The following is a 21163-nucleotide window of genomic DNA, read 5'->3' on the forward strand; positions in this document are numbered from 1 at the left end:
AGCAGTGTAGAAAAGGAGTTAGGGAAAATTTTAGCTGTTGGGCTAACCAATTTAGCCATGAGATGTTTACATTTTTAGTTACAGCATGTTTTACCCCATACTGTTTGTTGCCACTTTTCTTGCCTTCCCCCAAAGTTATTTTGAGGATTGCGGTGGTTGCTGTTATTGAACCACACCGGTTTTTATTGGAAGATGTTGCTCTTGTTTTACTAGTTGTTTTGGGCTGAGAGGGACAAACTTGATTTTTAGTTTAGTAGAGGAGTTAAGTAAGGTGTTTTGGTACAGCAGTAGCAGTTGGGATGAGGACGAAGACCATGGCGAGTTGGAGTACCATGTTTTGCTTTAGCTTAGGGTTTTTTTTTATAGTTTTGTTTATAACAACAGCGATTGCAAGCGGTATATATACAAAAAGTTTATAAGGGTTTTTTGGATTCACACCAGCGCTGGGAGGGATACATCCCACTGGAGCACTGTTTAGGGCCATTGCCTTAATTTTTTGTAATAAAACAAAAAGTTTGCCGGTTTTGGATACAATCCAAGCCTCAGTAATGGTTATTGGTGTTAGCCCAGCGTTTGCAGTGGTTTAGACTTTTTTTTTTTTGTAGGAGTGCAGTATGCGGGTTTGCATTTTTAAACTGAGGTGTTTAATTACCACAGTGTTTTTGGGTGCATATTTAGAATTTTTGAGTGGTACAGTGGGGCTAGCAGAACTTTTTCCTGTAGAGAAAAATTCCTTACTGATTGGACTGCCTGTAGGGGTTTGCCGATTGTTTAATTTTTACTTTATAGTATTTAATTTGTTTTTTTATTTGCCATTTGTGGGTTTTTATGGGTTTTTTACTTCCCCACTCCCATGGGTAGGCACAGGGGAGATGGGGACTTACCACCATAAGGGTTGGGTGGTTAAAGCTATTTTATTTTTTAATACTGGCCTTTTAATTTTTTTAATTTAGTTTTATTAATTAACAATTTAATTAGTTTTTGGTTTAAATATTTGGTTAGGTCTAGTGAAGTGGACACAGAGCTGGACAAATTCTTTAAACTATTTAGGATTAGTTGGTTAGCTTGGCTGGTGTTTAGGCCTTTACAGGCACTGGATATTACTGCATTTACCAGCCTGGATTTTATACAATTTTGGGCCTATGATATAAGTGTTGCTGACAGAGTTTTTAGGCCCAAACCAATTTGCGATGGTATCTGCTAAGCCCCGTTGTTGCCTAATTAGGCACTTGCCAATTTGATTAGCACACAGCTGGTCTATACCAGTGTGGAACATCACCAAGGTAAGGACTAGTGACAGTTGTTCTGGTTCTGGGACAGGGGTCTTTAGGGCAGGGGTGTCCAAACTTTTTTCAAAGAGGGCCAGATTTGAAGAAGTGAACATGCGTGAGGGCCGTCCCCGCACTCTCAGCCCCAAGGCGGAGGGCCCACAGGGTCGGAGGCGAGCGGAGAGCGCAGGGCACGCTGGCCTCACGGCGGCCCGGGGGCAGGGCGAACCTGCAGGGGAGCGGGGGAGCGGGGCTGCGGACGTGCCCTACAGGGCAGGCTCTAGGACCGCGGAGGCCATGGGCAGCGGCGGCGGTGGCGCGGCCGGAAGCGGTGCGCTGGGCGCGCCAGTTCAAAGAGCGCCGGGGAGCCAGGAGAGGGGGAGGAAGCGGGGGCCGTATTAAATCGGAACACGGGCCGCAATTGGCCCGCGGGCCGGACTTTGGACATGCCTGGTTTAGGGCATAATGCACAATTGGGAGGCTTTATTTTGTTCTTAAGGAACTGGTTAATAATACGGCAAGTTAGCAATGGCCATTGTTTAACAAATGACAGCCATGCCTCAGGGATTACCTTTGTCTGGGCTTTAAGTGGTAAGCCCCAGTGGGAGTTAGTAGGTTTAACTTTAGTGGCCTGATGTTAGTGTTTAGCTTTTTTTCCACAACATTTTATACAAACTTTAACTTAGAGGACTGTGTATTTTTTATTTTTGTAGTGTTTATGTTGTTACAATAAACAAAATGATTTTGTGTGAATGAGGGGTGGCCCAAGGCCATGTATTTTTATTGCTATTAGCGTGTATTTTTTTTATGTATGTGACTTGAAGGAGGTTACGTTGACTAGAGTCACTGGTTTTTTTTATAGGACCAAGCATGGTTCACAGATATTTAATTGTTAACCCATGCAATTTTATAATTTTTGAGGCTTTTTAAGGCATTAGGCACCAATGAGTAGCAGGTTAAGTAGCTGTTATTGCAATGGTGAGGTTACTAGTTTTTTTATTGTTGTGGTTAGCTTTACTTAAATATGCTGATGTTTTACTTGCCCGTGTTGTTTTTTATAGATTTTTTTTATTATTTTTGGCGCTTTAGAGCTATTAAAGCAAAACCAATTTGGTGGGGGAGAGGGCTGGTACCCCACTTTTAGTTTTTTGTTTATGTGATGCACTTTTTGCTTCTTTTTAGTTTTTTGGTTTTTTTTATTTACCTGTGGAGACATTGTTAACATTTTTTTAGCCTAAACAATTACTAAACTATTATTTTTTTTACTGAAGTTTAAAGTTGCCAATTGACTAAGTTTAGAGTTGCCAACTGATTGGGCCCAATTATTAATTTTGTTGGTTTTAAATTTATGCTTTTGCTTTACTTAAAGTATTTTTTTATTTAAAAAAACAATTTTTTATACACAACAACATTTGCAATACGTATTACAATTAAGACACACAAGACAAGCTTGGACAGAACACAAACTTATTGTGTCATGACACAGAACCATGGTTTTTGTTGTTGTTGTTTGTTGTTGTTTTTTCAGCTGGCACCAGTGCTTTTTGATGATTTGAAAGACAAGAAAACATTTTTACCCCCATTGGGGTGGCCTATTATAACTTAAAATACTGCCTAAGATTTATTAGGGGAACCTGTTACAGCTAGTTCCTTAATACTTTTATGGGCGAGTGAGCTACAACTTTCCTAGAACAAGGGTGCTTTATCGGTACTTGTGACCTTTCACTTCCTTGAATTACCTTTGAGTTGCTAGCCTTCCCCAATAGTGGCATGCCTTAGTTTTTTTTTTTTTTTGTACCACAGATTAGGCTTAGTGGCCGTGTCTACACTGGCATGAATTTCCAGAAATGCTTAAAACGGAATACTATTCCGTTTTCAGTTTTTCCGGAAAAGGAGTGTCTACATTGGCAGGCTGCTTTTCCAGAAAAGCCCTTTTTCCGGAAAAGCGTCTGTGGCCAATGTAGACGCGCTTTTCCGGAAAAGACTACTGGGCTGTCTACATTGGCCCTTTTCCGGAACAGAGTTCCAGAATAAGGACTTATGCCCGAGCGGGAGCAGAATAGTTTTTCCAGAATAGCGGCTGATTTTGTACAGTAGAGCATCGTTGCTATTCCGGAAATTCAAGGGTCCGTGTAGACAGCTCGCAGCTTATTCCGGAAAAGCGGCTGATTTTCCAAAATAAGCGTCCCAGTGTAGACACAGCCAATGTGTGAGGCTATAATGCTTTTTTTTAGCAGAAGGTGTTGGTTGGCCAGTTACTGTTCCTGCAAGCAAAAAGATTTTATTTTTCTAAAAAGAATTATATGTACAATGTTACAGGCTTACTTATGAGGGACAGTTAGTTTTACACCTCTTCAGAACAGAAAGGCAGTTTGCACTTACTTACAACCTTGGATTTGAGAGCAAGCTAAAAGTGTTATTAACTTAGCCTTGAACATAGACACAGTGAAGTTTTAGAGTTTGGATTTTTAAAACAATAACTTGGTTTTTTGAGAGAGCAAATTTAACCGTAAAAGTTGAATGCCTAACACAAGCACTAACTAATTTGTGCTTTGTTTGTTTGCAATTTTAAGCAAGAGGACATAATCCAAAACAAAATAAAACTAGTTTATTTGAAACCCACAAAATAAAGTTACAATATATAGAGCTTATTTTTTTATGCAGTTAACCAATTAAGTTTTAGTAGAATTCTTAATTTTTTTTTTTGCAGATTTAACAAAGTGTTTGTAGACAAATGTTTACATTTGATTGGTTTTTTTTTTGCCTAGATGGTTTGCACAGTGCTTAAGAAAGAGAAGAGGCTTTAAAGAAACAAGGTGTTATTTTTAAAGCAGGTTTTCCTTTACATATTACAATTGCTTAATTTTTTTTACACTCCCTTGGAGTTTGCTTTTTACTTTTACATGCTTTTTTCTTTTCTGATACATCCTGATTTTTGCTAAATGACTTTTTTTAATGACACAGGTTTGTTTAGTATTAATTTGGTAAGGAGGGTGGGCTTTTTAATTAGCTCCACACCTCCTGATTTCTTTTAGTAGGTAAACTTGACTGTGTGTTATTGCAGTTAGCTATTACTAATTTTAAACTTTTTAGCATAGGGTTTTTATAACATTTATGCTGCAGCAAAGTCTGTAGTGTAAATAGAGCGCTTATCTTTGGACAGTTATTTTTTTTGGGCTATTTTCGGTGGCAACTCCTTTCCCTTCAATATGGGCTTAATGATTGGGAGAGGAGTGTGAAGTGTTATGGCTTGAGCTTGGGTTAGCTCCTTTGTTTTTCTTAGTGCTGTGTAGGCTGTTAAAAGCACTTTTTATAAAGCGTGTAATTTAACTGTGATCCCTGCCATAACTTCGAGCAAAACTGTATGGGGCGGCAGGGTACAGTTTTTCCTTTTTGCCATAAGGCATAGGACATCCCTGTGTTTTTTACAGTAAGGTACAAATGAAATGGGACCCATTATGGTAAATTGAACCCATAGACTGATAAGTGCGTATTTTGTTATCAGCTGTCTTTCAGAGCTTTCTTATGAGAGGGGGGGCTCATTTCCAGTGAGCATGCTTCCTGAGCAAATTATACGGGGAGTAGGTACAAATTAAGATTCCCCGTTTTTCCAGATCTTTAATTAGTTTACAAACCGGAGCCATAGCTTCGGCTGGAATGCTGTACTGTTTTATCTTGGGTGTTTGAGCCAGCAACGTTCTAAAGCCAGCTCCAAAAGCTCATTTTTCTCCATTAATTACTTTCTGCTTCCCCTCTCTAGCCTCAGGAGGAGCCGTTCCTGTAGGTGCTCCATGTCCTTATTTAGGGTTCGCACCCGGGTATCCAGGTTCTGGCATTGCTCCAAGAGCTCGTATCTCTCTCTTTGCACCCTTATCAGCTCTGTTTCTAAGTTCCAGTAGCTACAGCAGGCTGCTTGCCACACACCCTTTAACAGCCAGATGCAAGCGCCTTTCCCTAACATCTCTTTATCTCACTTAGGGTTGCCCCATCCCTCTCGGGCCAACTCCTTTTCTATACAGCTAAAATCCATGTCAATCGTGACTGGCTTCATGCTGCTGTATTTGAACCAATAGCACAATCCTGCCGACTACGCCAATTTTGTTAGCCGACGGTTAGGGCTGTGTGTGTGTGTGTGTGTGTGTGTGTGTGTGTGTGTGTGTGTGTGAGAAAAGGTTTAACATTTGTGTTTTTACTGCTAGGACCGGGGTTCCATTGCAGAGGGTGGCCAGCAGGCCAACAGACGCCCCGTTATATAGCAAGAGCTTATTACACCTTAGATTTTAGCTGCTAGAACACAGGGTTTCCTTTGCAGCGGGCAGCCTAGGAAAGGCTGAAAAGGTGCCCCAACAGATCTTGTCACCTGGGAGTGACACAGATCCAAACGCCCAAGCTCTTCCTATGTTTGTTCCTTTATGACCGGCTGAAGTTTTTTTAAATTGTGCTTGGTTTTGTTACAGCAACTGGAGGAGTTAGGTTAAAGCTTAAACAGTTACAGGTTTATTAAAAGATTTATAAAAGCATATGGTTACAATGGCTATTGCTCTATTTTTTAAATGCTAGCAAATATATATATATATATATATATATATATATATATATAATGGTACCAAGTGACAGCTTAATCTTTAAAGAGCTCTAACACTATGTATATATATATACTTAAGCAAAGGACCACATTCAGGTACAATTTTTACCCTTTTTTGTGCCTTTTGACTTCAGCGTGTTAGGCCACGGCTGACGAATTTTTTAGGAAAGACGAATACGAGGTGGGCATCCCCTCTGGAACCTCGGGAGATTAAACACCTAACCTGACCAGCAGATAGATGGTAGATTGACACTTAGAGAAAATGTGCTGCTGGACCCATCTATATGCCCCTGGGGGCCCGTATTCTTTTTCTTATTTAAGATGCCGAATTGTACTGGTCCGTTTTGTGGCACCAGTTTTTACAAGCAAGTTTTAAGTTAATTTACACTTGCAAGAGAGATAACTACCGTATATACTCGAGTATAAGCAGAGTTTTTCAGCACAGTTTTTGTGCTGAAAAATGCCCCCCTCGGCTTATACTCGAGTCAGTATCTCGAGAACTGAGGCGGGCGGGCTCAGCGCGGCTCTGCTGCTGGCCGGGTCTAGCCGGGTCTAGCCCCGGAAGTCGGGGCGAAAGCTGCTCCGGTGCCCCTGGTCTGCTGGAGACAGTCTCCAGCAGACCAGGGGCACCGGGCGGGTTCCCGCGCTTCTGAGGCTTTGCCAGAGCAAAGCCTCAGAGGCGCGGGGACCCGCCGCTGCTGCCGCTTCAGTCTGGGGGCCTGTGGTCTGCTGGGGACGGTCCCCAGCAGACCACAGGCACCCAGATTGAAGCGGCAGCAGCGGCGGTTCCCCGCGCCTCTGAGGCTTTGCTCTGGCAAAGCCCGGACTGAAGCCGCAGCCGCGGGGGGGTCCCGCGCCTCTGAGGCTTTGCCAGAGCAAAGCCTCAGAGGCGCGGGGAACTGCCGCTTCAATCTGGGTGCCTGTGGTCTGCTGGGAACTGTCCCCAGCAGACCACAGGCTCCCGGACTGAAGCCGCAGCCGCGGGAGGGTCCCGCGCCTCTGAGGCTTTGCCAGAGCAAAGCCTCAGAGGCGCGGGGAACCGCCGCTGCTGCCGCTTCCATCTGGGTGCCTGTGGTCTGCTGGGGACCGTCCCCAGCAGACCACAGGCTCCCGGACTGAAGCCGCAGCCACGGGGGGTCCCGCGCCTCTGAGGCTTTGCTCTGGCAAAGCCTCAGCAGCGCGGGAACCCGCCCGGGCCCCTGGTCTGCTGGAGACGGTCTCCAGCAGACCAGGGGCACCGGAGCAGCTTTCGCCCCGACTTCCGGGGCTAGACCCGGTATCTATCTTCATTTTTTACATTTACCAGTAGCTGCCTCATTTCCTACCCTAGGCTTATACTCGAGTCAATACTTTTCCCAGTTTTCGCGGTAAAATTAGGTGCCTCGGCTTATATTCGGGTCGACTTATACTCGAGTATATACAGTGAATTGTGAATACTAGACATTTTTTTACTGGGTGAGAGATTTCTTCCCCCGCGGATGGATGTATATTTGTATCAATATGGGTTTGAGTTAAGGGCACTCCTTGGCAGCCTCTTGGTTAGCAATTGGCGTATCTCTGTTTACAGCCATTCACGGTCACACAGCCTGGGCCTTTTGCTCTGTGTGCCCTGGATGCTCCAGGAAAGCAAAAATGAATGTTACAAGGGGGGTTCCGGTCTGGCTACAGCTACATAGAAAGCATGAGCACAGTTGTAACACATTAAAATTGATGGAGATGATGACTTGTTTATACTGCTCTATATACGCTACATTGATGTGTAAGCACCATGTTTATATTTCAGTTGATTTATTTTATTTTTGTATGGTAAAAATGAGAAAGCAAATCATTTCTCAATAACAGCTAGCAGAGTTTTGACACTTTTGTATGAAGTCTGATTTTGTAAGTAAGGAGTTATTAAATGAGGTGACACTTGGTGGGTATGCAAGATAACTCCTGGAAGGGCTACAGTTGTCTGTAAAGTTGAGGGCCACTTATTTTAGTGCAGTGCCTCCAGTAACATGAAGCCATCATCATAGTCATACAAAAGCTTTTAGAGCAGACTGAGAGCAAGGGGGAGAAACAGCTGCAGAGACTGTTTCTGACCTGTCAGCATCCTCTGTGTCTGATAACTGTCATGTGATGTGGTAGAGCCCAAGGCGCGGCCGTTTCAGAAGTAAAAGCAAGAGATTTTGATTGGCTGCCAGGTGCTCCGCATGCTAATCGGGAGGTGTGTCTGATAACTGTCATGTGATACAGAGGAGCCCAAGGTGTGTTTCCATAAATAGGGATGTTAGGCCCTAGAAAATAAGCCTAGTGCAGTTATGCTAAAGCAAATGTAACAAAGGTTTCTGGGTAGTCCCTGGACAGAACTGGAGATAGGTTCAAGCAGGGACGCACCCTACGCGCTTGCTCAAGTTGGCAAAATGAGATAAGCAAGAAGCTGCATTTTTGTACCTGCTGTGATGAGGAACAGTTTGTTTTGAGAACTGATAAGAAGACTCCCTGTTTCTGCTCTCCCCGTTGGTTCCAAACTCCCTGTTTATGTTCTCCTTTGACCATAACAAACTGTCTCCTTATTGCCCAGTACCTGTCTTTTGGGCTGATAAGGAATTGCTGATGCATTATGAATTGCTTAAGGCCATGATGTATAGTTGGCCAGGTATGCATGGGTATTAGAGGTTTCTAACTGATAAAGGGAGGTTGGCTGCTTGGGCGAATAGTCTATGACGCAACAGAACTGTCTATATAAGCCTACCTGTAAATGAAATCGGGGCTGGTTCTCTTTGGAGATGGGCCGCTCTCTATTGTTGTGTGCACCATTCAATAAAGAGCTTGTGATTGGATCTTGCTGGTGTTGCCTGTCTCTTTGCGGTCAGACAACGAACAGAGGCCGTCCGGGTTCAAGTCCCCGACAGGGACATGGAGTATATTCTAATATACAGATTTCTAAATCTGGCGGATAAGCAGTTTAACATTATTTGTGCTCTTTAGTTTTCTAAGTGTTGTATGAAAACATTCACCATGAGAAGAAAGCTTATGCACGTTAGTGTGAACATGTATCCGAGCATTGTCCTATTGACTATACTTTCAGGGATCATTTCTATAGTCTGTAACTAGAGAAGGGTAGCTGGAAGTGGTAGGTCTCGCTAACCCCAAGGAGGAGTTAAAGTGTTCTCTTCTGAGTGGGAGGTGAGCAGACAACATTGCTTTAATGCAGCTGCTGTCTGTTATTGATGACTGTTCCTTCTTTCGTTTTGGGAAGTTGGAGGGAGAGAACACAGGCTGAGTGCTTGGCTCTTATAAAAAAAGTTTTAAAATAGCTTTGTGGTAGAGAGAGTGGTAATGATTTCACATTTTTTTCCCACCCTACCCCCACTTTAAAAAAAAATCCTAGCTTCACTTGTACTGCTCTGGTCCTGATGCCTTCAGGAAAGAGTCAGGCTTCCCTTGGTTAGTGCAGCTTCTCCCTCACCTGGCTGTGGGTCTCTTTTTTCATGTGCTCCTCACATTGGACCTAGCCAGCCCCTTGCGTCTACCTCATGCCTTGTTCCCCCATCTGTTCCCCATTGGTCCAGGGAGAGGGGAGCAGAGAATAGCCACAGCATGATGTCAGTTATCCCTCGTTTTAGTATTCCTTCTTCCATAACATATATCTAAGATATTTGTTAATAACTGGTGGGTGCTACAGTGGCACACTGCTGAGCAAGCGCACATGACCTCAATATGGGTGCAAAAGATGAAACTCACTCTGCTCATGGATGGAAAATCTTAGAGGGAACATTGCCTGCCACCCCGCATGGCAGCCTCTGATAGAGAGTCAGCAGTGTGGTGTGGCAGGGGGCTCCCCGGGGGCTGTTGAATAGTCACGAAACCACTAAAATTTCATGCGGTTACATGACTATTCAATTACACTATATCTAGCATCCCTAGTGTACGGTGGTGTTGTAGTTGTAAGGATCTTAGTGGAACAGGTTGAGTGAGGTACTATCTTTTAATGGGCCAACTTAAGGTCTAGCTCTGTCATGGTGATGTTCACTCTAAAAGCTCCCCAAACCGTAGAGAAGTTCATTCAAATAATGCCATAGTTCATAGAAAGAGAGGAGAAGTAGATAACCCTAATGCAGAAAGGCTCTTGCTCTGAGTGAGCACTGGCAATCCTAGAAACACCCAAACCTGTGCCCCATACAGTCTCCTGGTAGTGCTGGACAGAGAATGAAATGGGCACTTGAATTTTATCTGAGAAGGAAAGCCAGCACATATCTCTGTGGCTGTCACTCACTTTATCACACCAGATGTTTCACATCCTCCTCATTTTTCTTGCTTTCTAACAAATTGATGTTGTGAAAGGTTTTACACCTGTCTCTCAGCCCTCTTCCACCCCCACATCTTGCCAAGGGTGATAAGTTGGCAGCTGACCGCCTACTACCATGCCAGCAGATTTTTCTTCATTGAGAAACCAGCATGTTACAAGGTTTCCTAATAATCCATTCATCCTGCCAGAGTGGCAAAGCAATGACATTTTGAATGTGTGCTCATTACTTCTACACAAGGTCTTGGGGATCAGGAAAATCAAGACCTTCAGCATAGCAAACGTGTCCTTATTCCCCTCACGCTGAGAAATGTTTACCAAATGTGTGCAGATTTAGCAATTTCTATTAAGAAGCTAGTGGTGCGGCATTGCTCTTTTTATAGGCCTAGGGTTGCTAAGCAGGCTTCTCCTAGCTAGTTACATTGTAATTAGCTCCCCCCCTCCCCATTCCATCCTGAGCCTACCTGGTGGCGGTTGTTATTACTACTAGAAGTTTTACCTGGCGTTGCTCGGGTCCTTATCTCAAACAAGTTTTGTTTTTCTTCATTTAGATCATTGTTCTGTGGTTGGGCTGGGAATGAGGGGTTCAGTATGCAGTTTGCCTTGGGGGGAGAAGACAACTCCAGCCCTCTCTAAGTGCAGCAGATTGGGGCCAGATGAGAAGTGCCTCTCCATATTTACTGAGTGAGCACAGCCGGCGGTAGTTGTGCATGTCTCCCAGCTGGGAGACAAACAGACAAACTTTCTGAAATGTATAGTTGACTATTATTTGTATTCTCGTAGTACTGCTTCTCCAAGGAATGATGAATTCTTATGTCAAGCCAAAATGGGGGGGGGGGGCGCATCCATTTATAAAGACTGTGGAATATTTGTATTTGTGTGTGTGTGTGTGTGTACGCATGTGTGTGTGTACGCACGCGCGCACATGCCTTAAGTCCTTGTTTTATTGTACTTAAACATTTACTGTAAAAGGCAATAAACACAAATTGCTGTACCCCTCACTTTTTTGCTTCCTATATTCATCATATTGTGACAGCCTCATCGGCCTAAACAGCAGCATGCAGCTTAGTGCTATAAATTCACTGTTATTATAGCAGGTATAACTGCATTTATGTATAATTAATGCCAGCAACCTTGCACAGTGATACCAATTATTGTTGTGGGTTTTTTCTAAGGAAGAAGTAGTAACGTGTCTGTGGTTTTTTTTTTTTTATTATTACTGCCATGGCAACGTGATCCAAGTGCGAACACTCAGGTTGTAAAGGGAGGTGAAGGAGAAGGCTTTAAAGATGAGTTAGCAGTGGAGCGCAGCGCAAGGTCTATTTGCACAGGGCGCTCTGTAGACCAGCCTCTTTGTCATGCTGTTTGTAAAGCACTTTGTGGCAGTAGCAGTTGAATAGTGTGACAAGCCTTGAACTGTGGTTTGTTTAGCCAGTCTAACTATGCGGCCTGCCTGTGAACAACGTGCCATCAAGTGCACAAAGCTGGGGCGGGACAGGGAAGCCTTTCAGAGAACATTTTGCTATTGTAGAAAGGGGTTCCATGGTGCAACTTAGCTTGGATTAGATGCCTTACCACAGCCATAGGGGCCACTCTGCTGCTGGAGGTGCTTCCTCTCAGACGAGTTCTCTGGCCTCCTGAGCATATTCCATGGAACACGGGTGTTAACCCCGGGATGCCAGCCAAGTTCTTCCACCAGCTTCTGTCTGTTGTTGCAACTGAATACAGCATTCTTCACTCACTGTTGTTGACTCCTCTGTTGTGGGACTATACACAGCTGCTGTGTTTCACTTCAGAGGTAGCTGCATTTCAGTGGTCAATCACATGATATACTCCCATTGTGAGATAAAGTGGTTTGTGATAGGGGAAAAACTATATACATATCTATATTTTATGGTATAGCAGATCCTCAAATATCTCAGTAACACTAGTGAAACTTTGCACGGTTCACCCTGGAGGTTGGCGGACCAGAAAGTCCTGTATTGGCTCCAATCCAGGCTGCAGGATTTGGTCCCGACTGACCAGTGTGGCTGGACAAACCTCTTTATTTTCATATCAAAAGAGCACCCCACCCAGCCTCCTGTCTATTAGGAAACCACACAATGACTCAGCCCGAGGATCCAAGAGTGAAATGTGAATTAAATCATTCACATGATGCTGAGCGATTAAGACCCTTTGCAACTGCCCCGAGTCCCTTGCCAGCACTCACATCTGCTCAGCAGCGGCAAAGTGGAACCTGGAAGCACTTCTTTCTCAAGCCACTCAGCTTTCAAGGGGCTGGTTTCTTTTTAAAACAAATAAACCCTTTTCAAAACACTGAAACTTGCTCGGTGCTCCCCACTCAGAAACTCTAACGCTGGGGCTGCCTTGCTCTCTCACTGCAGGATTAAGCAACAGCCACACCCCAAACATGTCCTTGGCATCGTTGCCGCTGCTGCCTGGAGAGTCGGGTGCCTTTAACCAGCCACGGCCCTTCAGCAATGCTCCTGTGAACCTGAGCGAGGTTCCACGGGGCAGCTCAGAATACCTGCTACAAGCCATACACAATATGGCTTTGTGAGAACACAAAGGAGCCCATTCACCTGGCCACACACTGTCACATCTCTATTTTTCTGAACACCGTGACTTTTATTGAAGGCTTTCCCCCTTTCATAGCAGAATGCTGCCTCTCGCTCACTCACTTTGCTGCTGCCACTCTCCCATCCCCAGTTACGCTGGCATTGTGCAGCAGAAAGAAAATGAAAACAGCTTCCCCTGCAGTGCCATCTTTATTACTGTATTGTGGTCGCACCCAGGAGCCCCAGTCCTGGCTCACAGTTACATTGTGCTAGATAAGGCAGGAAACTGCCAGGATGGTGTCCCAAAGTCCTACGTCCTAATAAAATTGCTACTAAACACTCAAGCTGCTAAGTGCTAACTGTGGACGAGAACAAATGGCCTTTTTAGTGAGAGAGGGAAAATGCATCTCAAGGGACGAGAGAACACCAGAAGCTCCAACACAGACCATGCAACAATGAGAAGGAACTAAGAGTTTGATCAGTCTGCCCCACCCTTTCTCGCCTCCATCCAAACTGTGGAGCGGAACACGGGCACATGTACAGACTAGGGATGTCAAAGTGTAACTGCTCAAATGGTTACCCGATAAGCATCAGCTTATCAGTTTCCTTACAGTTACATGCCGGCTCCTGTTCCCCCCACACTGGGGGCTCCATAGTATAAAGTTATACTGCAGAACCGGCAGCAAAGCCAGCTCCCCAGAAGCGGGGCTGGTAGCCTGCTTATAAACATTATACTGCAGAGCCCACAACGGGATTTTTAACCACATTTTTTTTACATCCCTAGTGCAGACTAATGGACACTACTACTTTTAACAGTTTCAGGTGTGGGTGCATGCGCATAACCCTTAGTGGAATATAATAGGGACCGTCACTCAAAGAATTTACAGGGTAAATAAGCATAACTTCACACTTGGGCAAAAGAAAGCTACCTCAGACAGCTCTGGGCTTTAGTTTCAGATTTCCAGCTAAACAATGTGACTTCCCAACACCTCTGCAAGGGGCTACATAACTCCCTCTCCTATTACTTTTGTATGATCAGGCCTTAAGGTTTCTCCACACCAAGCCTGCTGTCAATGAAAAGAGGACAGCCGTTTCAGATCCAGTTACTGTCATTATGCAATGGTGCTGATGCCAGAGAGTAACAACCACATTTACACTTTATCCTTTTGCGAGTTTTCTCTGGTGAAATCTAGCCGAATGAGCAAGATCACTGATTTCATTGGTGTACAAATGGTTCAAATGGTTGTACAAATATCCACTAATGGTTGTACAAATGGTTGTACAAATATCCACTAATTAATTAAGTAAGCAACAGAGGGAGGAAAAACAGTCTTGTGGTTAAAGTGGAGGGAGGGGGGGAGAAGGGCCAGAAGTTCTGAGATTCAGAATACATTCCTGGCTGGATTCCTTGCATAATTATAGACCACTCACTTTGAGCAACAAAAAGTGGCCACTGATTTGGGTGCCTAACCTGAAGCACCGTGGGGCTGATTGCCCCTAGAATGGTGGTTGCTCAGAACTCCCAAAGAAATCAGGTCTCATGCTTCAAGTTGGACACCCCAAGGATCAAGCCACGTGCATGTAGCAGACATGTTTGAAAAGGTATTTGCCATCTCAGTGCTTTCATTTCCCCAGGTGGTGGTGCTCACAGGCGTTAGGGTTACCATATACTCCCTCTCAGGAAGTTCAAGTATCTGTATCAGTATCTACCCACTCACCTTGTAATAATGTGTTATGTAGTAGGTAATGATGTAGTATAACACATTAATACTAGGTGAGTGGGTAGATACTGATACAGGTCTCTTTTTTAAAAGTTCAAATACGGCAACCCTAACAGGGGTGTTGTGAGGCTTAGATAATATTTGAAAAACAGGCTGGAAAGGCACCAAAGAAACAAAATTATACTCTGTTTCCCTTTGCTGCTCCACTCAGGTTGGCTTTCTGTAGCGGGGATTCCTTGCTGATGGATCTCTTGAGAATGTATGCCCAGTAGCCCAGAACAATGGGCTATTGTATGCATGGAAGGATCTTGGTAACAAGGATTTTTCAGAGATCTATCCAGCTAATCTCCATCACACATCTTCCCTCTTGAATGTCCCTTTCAGCAAGAGACATCCCTCATGTTCCAACAGCTGCAGTTGTTATCTCAGTCCCATATTAATGTTATCACTTCTTTGCAACTGTGAGGAGTACAAGCGCTGACCGGAGCTGCCCTCAGCATTTGATTTAGAGGGTCTTAACTAGACCTGCTAAATCAAATGACAGAAGATCGATCTCTGGCACAGCAAATGAAGGTGTGGCTTCTGAAAGCACTTTGCAGTCCTTATATTTAGCCTCCTAACACTCATTAAATCCTTTGACAAATGAGGTATTGTTGAGCACAGATAGGTTAAATAACGTGCTCAGTACTGAGCAATAACCAGTCAGGGAGGGTGGGATTAGACTCTAGACCTGACTTTCACAGATGAGCTGGAAACATCAGCCAGGAATCCTGACTTTTTTTTTTTATCCTGCCTCACTAAATTTCATTTCTTCGAGTTCTCTGTCCCCAGCACACTTAGCTCTGTGAAGCCAAAGCAAGAACAGAAAAGGTGTTTTTTATGCAAAGGAAATGAATTATATGTCTTCTGCATCTTCCTTAACTCTCATTTTGGGGGAGAGAGGGTGAGCCTTGAGAAGCAACAGTCACTAGCAGGTGCAGATGCACTGGTGAAGTTAGTTGGGAAATGGAATTAAGTAACAGCCCAGCTACTTACCAAGTCAGATGACACTTCAGCCAAGTCCTTTGGAATGATGGGTAGGCGAGGGACTAAAAGGAGATGTTATCCATGGATGAGCTACTGATAAGGGATTTCATTTTGTACATAAATAGCAGGTGAACCGTGCACCCCCAGGTAACAATTATTTACAGTGGGGTTAATAATAAACACAAGTGATTTAGTAAGTATATAAATAGGATTTAAGTGGTTGCAAGAGATGACAGACAGATCAAAGTAAATTACTAAGCAAAATAAAACAAAACACACCAACTAATCCTAATACGCTAAGAGAAGTTGTTACAAAACATCATTTCTCATCGTAATGTTCTTCTCAAGCCCAGAGCTTTTCTTTCTGACTTGGGTCCAGCAGTTCTTCTCTACCCCTGTTATCAGTTCTTTTGTTTTTAAGTATTTTCATGTATCCTCTCAGGGTTGGGAGGCAGTCTGTAAAGGCAGCTGAAGACAACCACTGTTTGCCTCCCTTGCCTTATATAGAATTTTCCTAGGGTGAGAAGCCTTTTGTCCGATTACCCACACCTTGTGGAAAAGTATAAAATTCAAGATGGATTCCAGCATCAGATGACATGGGCACATGCGTTTTTGTAGCACAAGGAGACCGTTCTCTCCCACTCAATTGTCTCTTGATAATGGCCTCTTCATTGTTGTTCCTGATGGGCCGGAAATAGGCTTTTCTCAATGGGTATGTCTACATAACAGTGTGGAGACCACTCCTGCACTCCAAACGCTTCATCCCCAGTCCCACGCCAGAGCCCTCACCCTGTCCTGCACACATTGTCCTGCACACATTTTCCTGCCTCAGGCCGCAATCCCCTCTTGCATGCAGAACCCCTCATGTTTTCCTCCCCTCCATAGTCTAGATGGCCCCACAAAATCTAATAGCCCCAGGCCCAGAAGAGTCAATTCAGACCTGTATGTGTCTACATACTTGAGCCTATTTTCAGCCCCATGGCACTCTCTCCAGCCAGTCCGCCTTCACTTCCACTTATCTCTGCTAGATTCTGCATCGTAAAGCCACAATTATTTTAGGATTAACCCCACACTGAAGGATGAATTGAAGCAGCACAAAAATATCCTTTATTTCGGTCTGTACTTGCAGCTTAGTAATTCACACACTGGAAGATTTCTGAAAATGAAAACCATCAGTACAAACACAAGCCTAGTTCTAGAGAATGAAAAGAAAAAGATTGTTATTACACACTGCCCTCCAAAGATCGTAAGCAGCAGAAACTATCATTTTGTAAACTTTCTGATCAAACCCTGCAATCTGAAGTAGGCAGTCAAGAGCTGCCTCTCAATGCAGCAAACTTGAATCTGTCAATGTGTCAAGGTTTAAGTCAGGAAAACGCTTCGTGCAGTAGCACTGAAATTGTGCTTGTGTAAGTACCTCATGCTATTTCCAGAGCAACTTTGCTTGAAACTATCACAACCAAGACCTTGCTGGCCATAGATCATCAAAGCCAAAGATCCCATAGATAATCGTAAACCCTCAAAAAAACAAAAATCTTGTAAATGACCTTGAAAGGAACAAAATCCAGGGCTCTATAGATGAGCAGGTCAACAGAGCAGGTCAGAACAGTCATCTTGTTGGAATAGGTTTGATATTTCCATCTGATATGTCACTTTCAAAATTCCGTTTTATCAGCTGAACAATTACATATGCTTGTACCAATTGATCCTTGCTAACCCAATGAAAGTGACATGGCAAATGGACCATTTCCTTTATTCCCCCATGAACCTTTGTTTTTTATATTCATTATACAGAATGAAAAACACATTGCATGTGGATTTGCATGTCAAGTAGCTTAGCATATCTGTCTGTTTATTCATGCTATCCACATTTATGGGATACAGAAACTCAAAAGTCTACATGGTTAACATTGATTGGTAGAATATGCTAAAGTCAGTAAGTTTTCATGGGAGGAGGAAACAGCATGTGCAGTCATGTGGCAGATTTCCAATTTGTAAAGGATCGTAGTACCAAGCCATGTTTTGATAAACAAGCACCTGAAAATATTATGAAATAGCAAGAAGAATTAAAATATTGCTTGACACAATCAAAACTTTAGCTATTTTGTCTCCCCTTTTGTGACCACTGTGAAGTTCTGGGGAGCAACAGTTGTGGTATTTCCTTGAGTATCATTAAGTTACCGGACGTAATACAACTTTTGACCAGCAGTTTAGTGATACCAAGATAATCAAATATTCTAGCAAGACTATTACTGATTAATTTGTCTTTTAATATTAGAAACCCAGATGGGCATACATAATGGCTGCCAAGTTATTAAGTTTTTTATTGTCATTGCAGATGCATCCATGGATATTAGCCATTTTGATCAAATGACAAGCTTGCTTCACTTTGTTAATATTGATCTTTTCACAGGAAAAGCAGACATAAAAGAGCATTGTGTAAGCTTTGTGGCAGTAAATGAGGCAGATGCTACATTCTTGTGTGACTAGTTAACTAATATTGTATTTTGCAAATACAGATTAGATCCCAAATACATGTTTGGACAGGGTTATGATGGGGCTTGTGTTATGGTTGGAGTGCATGGAAGATTGTAAGCAAAAAGAGAGTATCTTTCAAGCAAGGGTGACAGCATATATAAATTACCCAGTACATCAAACGAACCTAGTTTTGGTCCAGTCAAGACCTGATAGGGGATGGGGTTATTTTTGTTTATTTGTTTTCATTTCTCAGGGCTGATCCCCTCTTTAACACTCCGAGTGCAGAAAATGGGGACTGCAAGAAGCTTTGAATGCCTTGTCTCTATAGGCTTTGCTTACAAAAACTCCCCCAGAGTTACAGATGCACTGACTCTGAGGAAAACAAACAAACAAACAAAAGCTGCCACCATCCAGTGATTTACCCTTTCAAAAAAAAAAACCCAGTGGTTGAATTCCTCTCCCAAGGTGTACCCCAAGCTCTTTTGCCCCAAAAGAGCTTGAAATAAAAAAGAGAAAAACAAGCTGCCGTCTCTGGTAGCTGAACGCTGTTATTTTCCAGGACATAAGAATCAAATCATCACCATCACCTTAAAGTGATTTTTATTAACAAAATAAAACATATACTTGATAAAGCATGCTTGATTGCTTGGAGTTACAGAGCAACTAAAAAGAGAAAACAGAGAAAATCTCTGGAAACAATTATTAGATAGTGGATGGGGGATGAAAGGCATGAATTCATAGAAACATAGAACTGGAAGGGGCCTCGAGAGGTCACTGAGTCCAGTCCCCTGCCCTCATGGCAGGATCAAGCGCCATCTAGATCATCCCTGACAGGTGTCTCTCTAACTTGCTCTTAAATATCTCCAGAGATGGAGATTCCATAACCTCCCTGGGCAATTTATTCCACTGTTTGACCACTCTGACAGTTAGGATCTTTTTCCTAATGTCTAGCCTAAACCTCTGCTACAGTATAAGCCCATTGCTTCTTGTTCTATCCTCAGAGGCCAAGATGAACAAGTTTTCTCCCTCCTCCTTATGACACCCTTTTAGATACCTGAAAACGGCTATCATGTCCCCCCTCAATCTTCTCTTTTCTAAACTAAACAAACCCAATTCCTTCAGCCTTCCTTCATAGGTCATGTTCTCTAGACCTTTAATCATTCTTGTTGCTCTTCTCTGGACCCTCTCCAATTTCTCTAAATCTTTCTTGAAATGTGGTGCCCAGATCTGGACATATTACTCCAACTGAGGCCAAACCAGCGCAGAGTGTAGCGGAAGAATGACTTTCCGTATCTTGCTCACAACACACCTGTTAATATATCCCAGAATCATGTTTGCTTTTTTTGTAACAGCATCACACTGTTGACTCTCATTTCGCTTGTGGTGCCCTATAACCCCTCGATCCCTTTCTGCCGTACTCCTTCCTAGACAGTCGCTTCCCATTCTGTATGTGTGAAACTGATTGTTCCTTCCTAAGTGGAGCACTTTGTGTTTGTGATTATTAGACGTCCTCCTGTTTTCTTCAGACAATTTATCCAATTTGTCCAGATCATTTTGAATTATGACCCTATCCTCCAAAGCAGTTGGAACCCCTCTCATCTTGGTATCATCTGCAAACTTAAATAAGAGTACTTTCTATGCCAATATCTAAATTGTTGATGAAGATATTGAACAGAGCCGGTCCCAAAACAGACCCCTGTGGAACCCCACTTGTTATACCTTTCCAGCAGGATTGAGAACCATTAATAACTACTCTCTGAGTACGGTTATCCAGCCAGTTATGCACCCACCTTATAGTAGCCCCATCTAAGTTGTATTTGCCTAGTTTATTGATAAGAATTGCCTTGTGCAACGACATTTACAGGATTGGTCGGAAAAAGGCTTTCCTTGTCAACCGATCCCCGTCTAGACTGCTGCTTTTTGCTGGCAAAATGCCACGTCGGCAAAAAGCGGTGGCCATTTTTATTCAAATGAAGCACAAGAGATTTAAATTCCCACTTCACTTGCAATAGTAATGTGCCTAATCTACATCCCTCTGTCAGCAGAGGGTTGTAGTTTAGACACGCTCTTTCTGTATTACTCCTTAGATAATAATCTCTTCCCATTCTCTGGCTGTGTCTAGACGGCTGACAGAGGGATGCAAATCAAGCACTTCGGAAGTGCAAATGAGCCCGGGATTTAACTATCCCTGGCTTCATTTGCATACTCATGTTCTGATGCTGTGCAGATCAGGCTCAGTGTTGAAAGTGAAAGTAAAGTGTAGCTGTGGCTCTGCAGACAGCGGGGAGCTTTATCGACAGATCCTGTACTCCTCATTTTTGTTCTTTACATATCCATGCTGGCTGTTACCTATTGCCTTATTATCTTCCTGATGTTTACAGATGGGATTCTTTAATTACTTGCTCCATTATCTTCCCTGGCACAGAAGTTAAACTGACTGGTCTGTAGTTTCTTGGGTTGCTCTTATTTCCCTTTTTATAGATAGGCACTATATTCACCCTTTTCCAATCTTCTGGAATCTCTCCTGACTTCCATGATTTTTCAAAGATGAGAGCTAAAGGCTCAGATACCTCCTCTATCGGCTCTTTCAGAATTCTAGGATGCATTTCATCAGGCCCTGATGATTTGCAGACATCTAACTTTTCTAAGTAATTTTTAACTTGTTCTTTTATTTTAACTTCTAATCCTATCCCATTTCCATTACCATTCACTGTGTTAGTCATCCCATCACCATCAATCTTCTTGATGAAAACCAAGACAAAGAAGTCATTGAGCACCTCTGCCATTTCCAAGTTTCTTGTTATTGTTTCTCCTTCTTCACTGAGCAGTGGTACTACCCTGTCCTTGATCTTCCTCTTGCTCCTTATGCTCTTGTAGAACATCTTCTTGTTATCCTTTATGCCTCTAGCTAGATTTAGCTCTTTTTGTGCCTTGGCCTTTCTAATCTTGCCTCTGCATACCTGTGTTATTTGCTTATATTCACCCTTTGTAATTTGACCTAGTTTCCCCTTTTTATATAACTCCTTTTTTATTTTTAGATCATATAAGATCTCCCGGTTGAGCCAAGGTGGTCTCCTACCATGCTATCTATCCATCCATCCATCCATCCATCCATCCAGTATGCACTACACAAATTGCGTATCTTATTTCTATTCTATTTTGAAATGACACACTATGGGTACAGCTACACGACAAGTTTTTGTCAGAAAATGGTACGCAAAAGGCATTTTGCATAC

General features: G+C 43.1%; 1 protein-coding gene and 1 non-coding gene across 7 annotated transcripts in view; both read left to right on the plus strand.

The window, feature by feature from the left end:
• The window catches only part of ST3GAL1 (ST3 beta-galactoside alpha-2,3-sialyltransferase 1), a 158246-nt gene that overhangs the window by 59768 nt on the left and 77315 nt on the right, over window positions 1-21163 (plus strand). The window lies entirely within an intron of this gene.
• LOC112545875 (small nucleolar RNA U3) lies at window positions 8911-9126 on the plus strand. Its single transcript, XR_003089447.2, has one exon. It is a non-coding gene; the product is annotated as a small nucleolar RNA U3 (small nucleolar RNA).

The sequence above is a fragment of the Pelodiscus sinensis genome, chromosome 2, assembly GCF_052426305.1.
Source record: "Pelodiscus sinensis isolate ZL-2025 chromosome 2, ASM5242630v1, whole genome shotgun sequence".
Taxonomy (NCBI): Eukaryota; Metazoa; Chordata; order Testudines; family Trionychidae; genus Pelodiscus; species Pelodiscus sinensis.